The 12996-nt window shown below is 45.2% G+C and overlaps 1 gene segment (V, D, J or C); it reads right to left on the bottom strand.

Annotated features, from left to right (window-relative positions):
* LOC140479542 (immunoglobulin kappa constant-like) overlaps positions 1-12996 on the bottom strand; it is a 46422-nt gene that overhangs the window by 8406 nt on the left and 25020 nt on the right.

The raw sequence follows: 12996 nt of genomic DNA, 5'->3' as shown, positions 1-12996 counted from the left end.
CTTTGCCACTCAATCTTACAATATGCACTAGCTCTCTCTCTATCTCTCTCCACCTCTCTCTGTCTCTCTCCCCCTCTCTCTATCTCTCTCCCCCTCTGTTTTTCTTTCTGTCTCTCACTTTCTCTCCATCAGAAGCTCAATGCCATGAGCAGCATTTAACACATCTGTTTTCAGGTCATCAATGATCTGACAACACTAATCCCAGCTTGGCAGTGATGGAGAGGGTCAGCCATGATCATATTGAATGGCAGAGCAGCCACACAGGGCCAATCCCGAACCCGAAAGCTAACCTTCACCTTTCCCCTAACCCTAACCCTAACCCTATCGCAGAGAGAGCCACGTCAGCCCCTCACACTTCCTCGTCTCTCTCTCTCTCTCTTTCTCATCCTTCCTTTTCAAACTTCCTCGCTCCCTATTCCCTTTTTTCTCTTTCTCATTTTTCTCTTGTATATATATATCCCTGACATTCATTTGCTATTTGTATTTCTGACTCTGTATTCCCAATTATATCAGCACTTTCTCTTTTTCCATGTATTTGTGACACCTGTTTGTCTCCCTTTCCTTCTGTGTTGATTGGTCTCTCTCTCTCTCTTTCTCTCGCTCTCTCTCTCTGATCACCCATTCATTTCCTTCACCTATCTTTCTATCTGTTTCCTCACTTGTTCTCTCCTTGTCCTCTCAATCTCTCATTGACTCACTCTGTCTTTGTCTCTGTCCCTCCCTCCAGTCACTCTCTAACTGATCTCTATCGCTGTTGTTATTCCAGGAGACTGGAACATTGGGTCCTGAAGGAGCAGCTAAATGCCTCACCTCCTGCTACTCAATCTTACTTACAATGTGCACTTGCTCGATCTTCCCTTTATCTCTCACCCTCTCTCTCCTTTTTTCTGTGTCTCTGTCTCCTGTCTCTCTCACTCTCTCTCTGTCTCTCTCTCCATCGGAAGCTTAATGCCATGAACAGCATTTAATAAGTCTGTTCTCGGGTCATCAATGATCTGACAACACTAGTCCCAGCTTGGCAGTGAGGGAGAGGGTCAGCCATGATCATATTGAATGGCAGAGCAGCCTCACAGGGTCAAACACAAACCGAACCAAAACCCTAACCGCAACCCTTATCCTAACCCTAACCGTAACCCTAACCCCAACCCTTCCCCTAACCCTAACCCTAACGGTAACCCTAACATGAACTCTAGCCCTAACCCTAACCCTAACCCTAACTCTAACCCTAAACCTCACCCTTATCCTAACCGTAACCCTTACCCTAACCATAACCCTAACCCTAACACTACTCTGACTACCTGTTTCTATCTTTGTATGTCAGTTATCTTCAATCTCTGCCTCTGGGTATTGATTCCTCTGCTCATGGAAAAATTGTCTTCCTATCCACTCTATCTCTGCCCCACATAATCTTATAGCCCTTTATCAGGTTCCCTCTCAACCTTCACTGCTCCAAGAGAAACATTCCCAGCCTTTCCAATTCTTCCGCAGAGCTCAGACCCTCCAGGCCAAGCAGCATCCCGGGAAATCTGCTCTGAACCCTCTCGTGTACAGTCATATCCCTCTCATAATGTGGTGACCAGAACCTGTTTGTCTGTCTGTCTGTCTATCTGTCTCTATCACACTGGATTCCCTCTTTCCCAGAATGTCCGAGGTGACAACAGATAAATACAGGGTAAATCTCCTTCTGCTCTGCCCCACTAATGTATGATAAGTCTTGACCCCAGAAACATATCTTCTTCTGGATTAAGGCCCCATTTCCCACATTGACCATGGTTTGGTGTCTCTCAGGAACATGGAGAGATTCTTATTAAATGAAGGGCAGTTCTGTGCTGTTGGCCTCTTCTCACTGGGGACTGGTATGGACACAAACCTCATTGCATGAAGGCCCACCAGAGAGAGGAGATCCTCAGGCCATCAGTGTGAGCTGGAGGGACAGGACAGGCTCTGACCCACTGACCCATCCTGTCCATTCACAACATGTTCTAATCCCTTCCCCTCTCCTTCCCCTTCCATGGTCAGGTTCTGGGTCAGGGTGTTTTACTGGAATGAGGGCTGGACCATCACACAGTTAAAACGGAAAGGAACTGAACCCCACACCCACCATTGGTACCCATGTCCCACTGTGACCCTCCAATGGAGACCAGTAAACTTGAATCCATTCCCACTGGACCATCGAATAGAGACCATTAAACATGGGCCTCTTTGCCATTGAACCCTCCCATGGAGAGCAGTTAATATGGGCCTTCTTCCCACTGAATACTCCAGCAGAGACTAATTATACATGAACCTTATTCCTGTTGAGCACCCCAGCAGAAACCAGGAAATAAAGGCTTACATTTCATTGAACTCTCCAGTACAGACCAGCTTCAAACTGCACCCTCCAATAGAGACCAGTAAACATGTGACTTCTTGCAACTGGATCCTCCAATAGACACCAGTAAACAAGGATCTCAATGCCATAGCAATACTGGGACTTCGGAATGATGAGCAGGAATAGGTAATTCGGCTCTTCAAGCACGTTTGCCATTTAACATAATCATGGCCGATATTATCCTTATCTCCACTTTCCAGACTGCTCCCTATTGCCTACTATCCTGCTTTTCATCAGAAAGATCTGTTTCTTTCTTGAATCTGTTGATTGATTCTGCCTCCACTACGTTCTGGGGGCAGTGACTTCCACAGATTTTCAACTCTCTGAGAGAAATAGTGAGAATAGAATAGAATCCCTACAGTACGGAAACAGGTCGTTCAGCCCAAGAAGTCCACATTGTCCCTTCAAAGAGCATTCCACCCAGACCCATCCCACTAGCCTTTCCCTGTATCCCTACATTTCCCATGACTAATGAACCTAACCTTCACTTTCCTGGAAACTATAGGCAGATTAGCCATGCTAATTTACCAATTGTGTGCACCATTAGATTGTGGGAGAAAAGCAGAGCACTCAGATGAAACCCACACAGACAGGGGGAGAATGTGCAAACTCCACACAGTTGTCTAAGGGTGGTATCGAACCCAGGTCCCTGGCACTTTGAGTTAGCAGTACTCACCACTGTGCCACCATGCCACCTATAGTTTCTCCTCATCTCAGTTTTGAAAATACCTCCTCTCACCCTATATCAACAATCTATTGTTCGAGACTGGTCCTCAAGAGGGAAGATCTGCTCCATGCTTGCCTTATCAATCCCCTTTAGCATCTTCTCCACTTCACCCAGAAAACCCCTTCATGCGACTGAATTCCAGTGAGTACAAGCCCAAGCTATTCAACCGTTCCTGTACGATAGCCCTTTCAACCCGGGAATCAGTCTGGTGAACATGCTCTGAACTGTATCCAGTGCCACATATCCTTCATCAAGTAAGGAGACCAAAACTGGACACAATATGTCAGATGTGATCTCACCAATGCCTCGCAGAATTGTAACAATATTTCTTTATTTCTGTAATCCAGTCCTTTGATAATAAATACCAAGATTCCAATTGCTGCAAGAAATGCCAACATTCCAATTCCATGGGACTCAATTGGAACCTCCAACAGAGATCAGGAAACATGGGCCTCCTTCCATCAGGACTCTCCAACAGACACCAATAAACCTGGACCTCGTTCTCGCTGGACCATCCATCCCACTGGAATGTCCAATGAACAGCAGTAAGCAAAGGCCTCTTTCCCACTGGACCCTCCAGTATTGGAGCTTCAAACCCCACATCCTCTCCATCACATCGGTCTCTTATTTCAACCTCCACTACATTGTTTGTCTCTGCTCTACATCAGCCCCTTGACCACAGAAACCCTGATTCCTGCTCATCACACCTCCAAATTCCATGATTCCGACGTCCTTTCCCAGCTTCCTCCATCTCTGCTACATAAATTCCAAATTTTCTGAAATGGTGTGGTCCCTTCCCTGTCTCACACCAAGGAGGAGATGGACAGATTTGATATTCGTCATGAGTTGAACGGTTATGGAGAGTGGATGTGGTTAGAATTGATCAAACTGATTACGGCTCCTGCTGTGAATATCCTGCTGGCAAGCTCCAGCCTTTTACACACAGAATGGGGAAGTGTGTATAGTAGGGATATATTGCAGGGTTTCATAGAACTATCCCTCACCATCAAGTGTCCCTCAGGAGGGGAGAGGGAATGTTCAGGGTCCTGAGCTCCATTTCCAAGCCCAGGCATTTTGCCTCCCAATGAATGAATGAGACCCCAATCTGGAGCCCAGGTTCGGGGCAATCTCTGCTGTGGACTCAGGTCGACAAGAGGCAACTGGAAAAAAAGCTGAAAAGGAAAGATTTGCTGGGTTATGGAGAGAGAGAGGGGCAGTGGGATTAATTGGATCACTGACAGACACAATGGGCTGAATGGCCTTCTCCTGTGTGGAGGGAGCAGATTTAGGACTGAATTGAGAACGAACTTCTTCACCCAGAGGGTTGTGAATCGAAAGAATTCCTCGCCCAGCGAAGAAGTTGACTCAGTAGAGGTAAATGTTTGTGAAGGTAAGACAGATTTTTTTGAACAGTAAATTAATTAAGGGTTATAGTGAGAGGCTGGGGAGGGGGAGCTGAGGCCAGGAAAGGATCAGCCATGATCTTATTGAATGGTGGAGCGGACTTGAGGGGCCAGACTGCTGACTCCTGCTCGTAGTCCTTACGTTCTTATGTGCTGTCAGATTCCAGGGAGTGCAGACAGTTCACAGTTTTCTCCCATCTGAGTAACAAACGTCCAGCTGCTCCGAGCTCCTTCTTTCACTTCCTCTCTTGGTGAAGTTTCAACCTTGCGATCTGACAGTCTTTGCAGTTATTTTTTACACTGGGGCTTTCTGCTGTGGTCAGAATCTCTAATAACAAGTGTCCAATCAGTGACAATCGCAGCAGCTCAGAGCAGTCAGGACTGAGGAGCCAGGCTCACTGGGAAACACATTGGGAAGATCAAAGCAATCCTCTTCAACTCCCGGTACAAACTCCATCCCTCTCCCTGCGTTTAGTCTGCTGTTCAACCAGACTCTTTACAAAATCAGAATACCTCAGCGGGTCTGGCAGTATGTGAGGAAAGAAATCAGAGTTAACCTTTCAGGTCGAATGACCCTTCTTCAGAACAGTTCTGAGAAGGTTCACTTGACCCAAAATGTTAACTCTGCTTTCTCTCCACAGATGGTGCCAGAACTGCTGAACTTTTCCAACAATTTCTGTTTTTGTTTCTCGTTTACAGCATTTACAACTTTTTCCGCGTTTGTTTAGAATCAGACTCCTTACAATCCTGGCCTCATCTTTGAGGCTGATCTGAGCCCCAAGTCCTCCACAGCACAGAGATCACTCACTGAAAATCCCAGCCGTTGCTTTGGGACTCCAAACGTGATCATTCTGATGTTGTCCTGGGCCAGGTCAGAGCCACTGCCCTCTGTAAACTTCAGCTCATCCCAAACTCTGCTGCCCGTATCCGAACTCGCAACAAATCCCATCCCCATCCCCATCCCCCACTGTCCTCACTGACCTCCAATAGCTCCCAGTCCAACACCACCTCAATTTTCTAATTCTCATCCTTGTTCTCAAATCTCTCCCTGTCTTCCACCCTCCCCATCTCAGTAACCTCCTCCTCGCGGCCTCACTCAGTGTGATCAATAATCTTGGATATATGGCTCGCTATTCCTTCATCCAAGTTGTTGAGAAATATTGTGAATTGCTGGGATCCCAGCACAGATCCCTGGGACAGCACTGTTCACATTGTGCTCATTGGAAGACTCGGGCATCAACCCTCTGCTCTGTCTCCTACGCCTAAACTAATTCCTGACCCAAGGCAAATGTGTTTTCTAATTCAACATGTTTCCATGTTGATGAACAGTCTCTCAGACAGTGAAACTTGGAGCAGGAGAAGGCCATTCAGCACTTTGAGCCTGTTCCACTCTTCAATATGATTATGTCTGATGATCCAACTCAGTCACCTGTTCCCACTTGCTCCCCATAATCTTTGATGCTTTCGTCCTGAGAACTATATCATGCCCTTTCAGGAAAACATTCAATGGTTTGGGCTCAGCTGCTTTCAGTGACAGAAACTTCTACAGGCTTCCCATTCACTGGATGAAAAGCATTCTCTCAATTTTAACCCTAAATGTCCTTTCCCATATCCTTAAATTGTAATCCTTGGTTCTGTACTCTCCAGTCATCAGGAACATCCTGCTTTGTCCTGTTAGAATTTTAGAGTTTTCAGTGTGACTCCCCTCAACCTTCTAACCTCCAGTGAATATAATCAAAATTAATCCAGTTTCTCATCAGATCTAAGTGCTGTCATCCCAGGAATCAGTCTGGTAAACCTTCACTGCCCTCCCTCCACAGCCAGAACACCCTTCCTCAGATAAGGAAACCAAAATTGCACACAATACAATCATAAAATCACACAGGACAGAAGAGGCCCTTTGACCCATTGTACCTGTACCATCCAAACTACAGTAAACCTGCATTCATCCAACTTTCCAACACAAGGCCCATAGCTTTAAATGTTATGGAATTTCAAGGGTTGATCCAAGGACCTTTTAAAGGTTGTGAAATTTCCCACCTCAACTACCATCCCAGGCAGTGCAAACCAGACCCCCAGCACCCTCTGGGTGAAAACCTCCTCTTCAACTCTTCTCGAAAGGTCCTGTCTTTCACAGTGAATGTGTGCCAACTCCGAATAAGAGGAACAGCTGTTTTCTCTTCATTCTGTCCATTCTCCTCTAAACTTATACACCTCTATCAGGTCCCCCTTCCACCTTCTCTGCTTCAAAAAAACAACCCGAGCTTATCCAGCCTCTCTTCATCGCTGAAATGCTTCATCCCAAACAACATCCTGGTGACTATCCTCTGCACTCCCTCCAGTACAATCCCATCCTTCCGATCGTGTGGTGACCAGAATTGCACACAGTACTCCAGCTGTGGCCTAACCAAAGGTCTGTATAGCTCCAATAGCTCCAACGTAGCTGTATGTTCTGCATGGCTCCTGGGCTTCTAATACATACCTGAAATGATAAAAGCAAGTATCCCATATGACTTCATAAATACCTTATTCAACTGTTACATCGTCCAAAGTTCATCACCTCACATTTATCAGGGGTAAGTTCCATCTGTCTCTGATTTGCCCATCTGACCAATCAAGTTAGATCCTCCTGTAACCTAAGACCTTCTTCCTCACTGTCAACCATCTGCCAAACCTCGTGTCATCTAGAAACTCAGCCATCATCCACTCACCCCCACCCCTCACCTCTCACATTCTCATCTTCATTGTTTCAATACATCCTGAACAATAAGGGACCCAGCACTGATCTCTGTGGTATCGCACTGCACACTGGGCCCAGTCACACAAACAACTTTTTGCCTCCACCCTCTGTCCCCTGTCACTGAACCAGTTTTGGTTTGAATATTCCAGGTATGGTCTCACGAAGGCTGCGTACAATTACAGCAAGACATTCCTGTTCCTGCACTCAAATCCTCTCATGATGAAGGTAACATATCATTTACCTTCTTCACTGCCTGCTGCACCTGCACGCTGACTTTCAGTGACTGTATACACAGAGACCCAGGTCTTATTGCACCTCCCCATTCCCAATCTAACACCATTCAGATAATAATCTGTCTCCCTGTTTTTGCTACTAAACTGGGTAACCTCACATTTAACTTCATTATATTTCATCTGCCACTCACTCAACATCTCCAAACAGCACTGAGGCTACTGTGCATCCTCTACACAGCTCCCCCTCCCACCCAGCTTTGTGTCATCTGCAAACTTGGAGATATTACTCTTACGTTCCTTCATCTAAACCATGAACAAATATTGTGACTAGCTGGATCCAGGCCTATGGTACCCTTTCACAAAAAATGGCCAGTTTATTTTTCCGTTTGTTTCCTGCCTGCCTACCAGTTCTCTATCCATGTCAGTACACTGCCCCCAGTCCCATGGGTCTTAATTTTATATAGCTAATTTTTACTGTGGGACTTAATAAAAGCCTTCCGACTGTTCCAGATAAACAGCATCCATTGGCTCCCCTTTGTCAAATCCATTCATTACATCCTCAAACAATTCCTATCAATTTGTTAAGCATGATTTACCTTTCCACAAAACAGGCTGACTCTGTCTAATCCTGTCACTGTCTTCCACGTGCTCAGTGATGAAATCTTTCATAATGGACTTGAGTATTTTCCCCAATACCAAAGTCAGGCTGACTGGTCTAAGATGCCCAGTTTTCTCTTTCCCTCCCATTTTAAATAGTGATGTTATATTAGCAACTCTCCAGTCACTGGGATCTGTTCCAGAATCGATAGAATCTTGAACACCAATGTTCCTAAAGTTTTTGGGCAATTCCTGAAGTAATCTGAAATGTAGGTTATTGATCCCTACGGATTTATCAAACTTTCATCCCATAAATTTTCCAAAACCATTTCCTTAATAAAACTAATTTTCTTCAGTGCTGCTCTCAGTCCTGTCGTCCCAACATGGTTGGAATGTATTGGAGTTTTCCATTGTGTACAAAGATCCAGAATGCAGCAAAGGCAGAAATTTCCTTCACTCTTATTGCCAGCGATACTAGTCAATATCCTTTCAACAAATCAATTTTCGATAAGAATGATGCACTACCCACCCTATCAAAGAAATCTTCTGACCTGGGAATTGGATACAAATCCATCTTTCTGACGACATTCACTTTCCTACAGTGTACACAGAATCTAAGTGAAACATCGAGCTGAGGAACCAAACAAGAGAACTCCAATTACTCTTACCAGTTCAATCAGGGTACCCGCTCTTGTTTGTGATCAGTAGTTCGCTGATATTTAGGTGGTTTGAATCAACCCCAGATCCCTGGTTCTGCCACTGCACTTATTTTAAAATGTTAAATGAAGAAAGCAGTAGACAGGTGTTTCAGTACAAAAGAATCTCTGTGTTTATTCAGTACAGAAGGTTCGTATAATACAAGAACAAATGCAAATGTAATAAACAGTGAAATTAACACGATCAATTATATAGAAGACTAATAGAATACACTGTTAGAAGTGTTGCAAAATTATAGTCAGGACGGTAATTAAATACACTATCAAATTAAATACTGGTTAAACACTTTTCGAAGTTCGAGTTGAAAAATGAGTTTCTGGAAAAGCACAGCAGGTCAGGCAGCATTTGAGGAAAATAAGAATTTGTTTTTTTGGCATAAGCCCTGTATCAGGTATGTTGAGGCTGGGGGGAGGGGGCTGAGAGACAAATAGGAGGGTGGGGGTTGGGGTGGAGGGAAGGTAGCTTGGAAGGCAATAAGCAGCTACAGGTGAGGGGTGAAAGTGATAGAGTGGAGAGGAGGGTGGAGTGGATAGGTGGGAAGGCTGATTGCAGGGTTGGATGAGGGTTGAGGTGGACAAAGGTGAGATGAGGAGACTGGTGAGGTCGATGTTGATGCGGTTTAGATGGAGTGTCCCAAGGCGAAAGGTGAGGCATTCTTCCTCCAATCATTGGATAGCTTTGATTTGGCAGTGGAGGAGGCCTAGCATGTCTTTGCATGTCTTTGGCAGAGTGAGAATGGGAGTTGAAGTGGCCGGTCACAGGGCAGTGGGGTTATTTAGTGCGTGTGTCCCAGAGACGTTCCCTGAAACGTTCTGTGTGTCCTCCACTGTCCCCCTCACCACGTTCCTGATGAAGGGCTGATGCCCAAAAAGTCATTTCTCCTGTTTCTCGGACCTGCTGTGCTTTTCCAGTGCCACACTTTCCAACTCTGATCTCCAGCGTATGCAGTCCTCAATTTCTACAATTACAAGCGAAACAGTTTTAATCACAGAAACTTTAATCAGGCTTCCTAGCCTTGGGGTCCGAATGCACTGTCACCACCCACCATCCCCTCCCTGCGAGCTCAGAGGGAAACTTTCAGCTATCAGGATTTTCAGCTCACCACTGAGGAAAGTACAGGTTAAAAATGCGTCCTGTTGCTGAGGTTCTCACCGTCGGTTCTCTTGGCTCAGAACAGGCCTGTGTCTGGAAGGTCTTGTTCAGATAGCGTTTGGTTGGTGTTCCCGCTCTTGGGTGTCCCTTGTGACAATGATGCTCTTGGTTTGGGATCTGGATTCAGCTTCTCTGTTCGGCCTCTGTGGTTCTTGGTTCTAAAGCTGCTTGTTGGTAGTGTGTGTTAGTAGGCCGAGGTTGTAAAAGTTAGTTTCAGCCAAGAGAATGTGTTCTGGTTGGTGTCCCTTTCAGAGTTGAGGTGTGAACTGGAATTCCAGGCAGAACAACAGCTCCAGGCAGCCATTTTTTTAAAAAAAATCCTGGGTTTTAGATGATTGTGACTTTTGCTCAATCCGCCACAAGAGAACTCCAATTACTCTGACAGTTCAATCAATTGATTCTCCAACAAATATTGAGCTTCATTTGTTACTTTGGCTTGTTTCTCTGGTTTTAATCAAAATGGGTTTTGTTTTATTGGGTCTGAATAATCTACATCCACATCATGTTCGATTAATCTGGGACACCTAAGTGTATTTTTTATAGTCCATGTATCAGTGCAGAGTTAGGCCATTCAGCCTATCACGTCTGCTCTGCCATTCGATCATAGTTGATTTGTTTCTCAACCCCATTCTCCTGCCTTCTCTCCATTACCCTTGATCCCTTTATTAAAAAAAGAATCCATCTATCTCTGTCTTATATACACTCAATGACTTGGCCTCCACAGCATACTGGGGCAATAATTATTCCACAGATTAACCACTCTCTGGATGTAAAATCTCCTCCTCATCTCAGTTCCAAAGGATGGTCCATTCACTCTGAGGCTGTGCCCTCAGTCTCTCTGCCAAGTGGAAACATCTTCTCCATGTCTACTGTATCCAGGCCTCTCAGTATACTGTATGTTTCACTGAGATTCCCCCTCATCCTTCCAAACTCCATCGAGTACAGACCGAATACAGACCCCAACCACTCCTCACACAAACTTCTTTGTATTCTCTGAGCAATCTCACTCTGTCCCTCTGTTGATCTTCTTCCAGATACAAAAATACAGTGTCTGAATTCTCTAATATCTCTGAATTTATTCACCTCATAGGAGGAAGTTAACTTTGGAACTTGTCCAATTATCTTTGGCTCTCGCACCTTTTCTCATCCCCTCCTCCATTTTACTCACTACTTGACAAACCTGTACATGACTGAATGGTTCCTCAAAAACTGGGAGAGGAATTAAGAATGCTGATTCAATCACATGTTGAGGTTTACCTATAATTTGACAATTTTTTAAAAAAATATTCATTTTGTGTAATATGAGCATCTCTGGCTGGCCAGCATTTGTTGCTTATCCCCAGTTGCCAAAGGCTAGCATTTATTGCTCATCGCTTGTTCAACTCTTTTGTCAATATTTGAACCAATCTGTAATGAAGCCAGGAGCTGAGTGACCCTGGTGGAACCCAAACTGGGAATCACGGAGCAGGTTATTGCTGAGCAGTTGCTGATTGATAGCACTGTTGATGACACATTCCATCACTTCTCTGATGATTGAGAGGAGACTGATGGGGCGGTAACTGCTTGGCTTGGATTTGTCCTGCTTTTTACGTACATTACATAGTTGGGCAATTTTCCACATTGTTGGGCAGATGCCAGTGTTAGAACTTTCCTGGAACAGCTTGCCTAGGGAAGTGCCAAGTTCTGGAGCTCAACTCTTCAGTATTATTACCAGAATGTTGTCAGGGCCCATAGCCATGGCAGTACTCAGTACCTCCACCCATTTCTTGATAACACGTGGAGTGAATCAAATTGAGTGAAGATGGTTGTCTTTAATGCTGAGGACCACTGGAGGAGGCCAAGATGAATCATCCACTCAGGACTTTTGGCTGAAGATATCTGCAAAAGATTGAGCCTTATCTTTTCCCCTGATGTGTTGGACTCTTCCATCATTGAGGATGGGGATATTTGTGGAGCCTGCTCATCCAGAGAGATGTTTAATCATCCACCAGCACTCATGACTGGATGTGACAGGACTGCAGAGCTTCGACCTGATCCATTGGTTGTGGGTTGTCTAATACTGTCTGTCCCTTGCCGTTTGTGCTGCTTGGCATGCAAGTAGTTCTGTTTGGTGGTTTCACCCGGTAAATACCTCATCTTGGTGAATGACTGGTGCTGCTCCTGGTATGCCCTCCTGAATTCTCCATTGAACCAGTGTTGATCCCCTGGTTTGATGATAATGGTCGAGTCGGGGCTGACGCACAATTCTGCTGCTGTTGATGGCCCACAGTACCTCATGGATGCTCAGTCATGAGTTGTGAGATCGGTTGTAAGCCTGTCCCAGTTAGCACGGTGATAGTGCCACACAATACGATGGAGGCTATTCTCAATGTGAAGGTGGGTGTTGGTCTTCACAAGGACTGTGCGGCGGTTACCCTTACTGGTACTTTCATGGACAGATGCATCTGCAGTCGGCAGATTGGTAAAGATGAGTTCAAGTATGATGCATTTATAAAACTGCGCCACATCTTTATATAATTTTGGCTCAATAAAACACCTGATTCTGGATGCCTGTGTTTTCCAAATCCCTCTGATCCTGTCATGGAACCCTGATGTGCTCCTCAGAATATCTCCCTATGATAGCTGGGTGGTACCACTAGCCAATGTCTAACTGACCATTCTTCATCTGGGAGTCCATGAGGGGGGCATCTCCACTTCCTCATCAGCACTCCATTCTGAAGGTAATAACACTCTGAAACCCCTCCAGTCTCGACCTCAGTATGAGCTGACTGTGCTCATTTATTTCACTCAGGATCTGCTTTTTGGATCTGCCGTAATTAGTGACATCATAGCAAACACTCCAGCTGGATTATCTTCACCCTTTTGGAAAGTTTCAGCGATCCTTTCACTTGCTGTGGTGTCACATCAACCCTTATTGTTGAATTTTGTTTAACGATTGCCATGGTTACCTCACGCGAAGGAGAGAGAGTCCGGAAACCTGTTCCTGTTATTGTTCTGTTTCTTGGCTCTCCTTTGGACATTCTGTAATTATCGGGGAAGTTACTGCCTTTAGTCCT

This window comes from Chiloscyllium punctatum, chromosome 7, assembly GCF_047496795.1.
Source record: "Chiloscyllium punctatum isolate Juve2018m chromosome 7, sChiPun1.3, whole genome shotgun sequence".
Taxonomy (NCBI): domain Eukaryota; kingdom Metazoa; phylum Chordata; class Chondrichthyes; order Orectolobiformes; family Hemiscylliidae; genus Chiloscyllium; species Chiloscyllium punctatum.
Note: the sequence above shows the minus strand (reverse complement) of the source record. Positions and strands in the feature narration are given on the sequence as shown.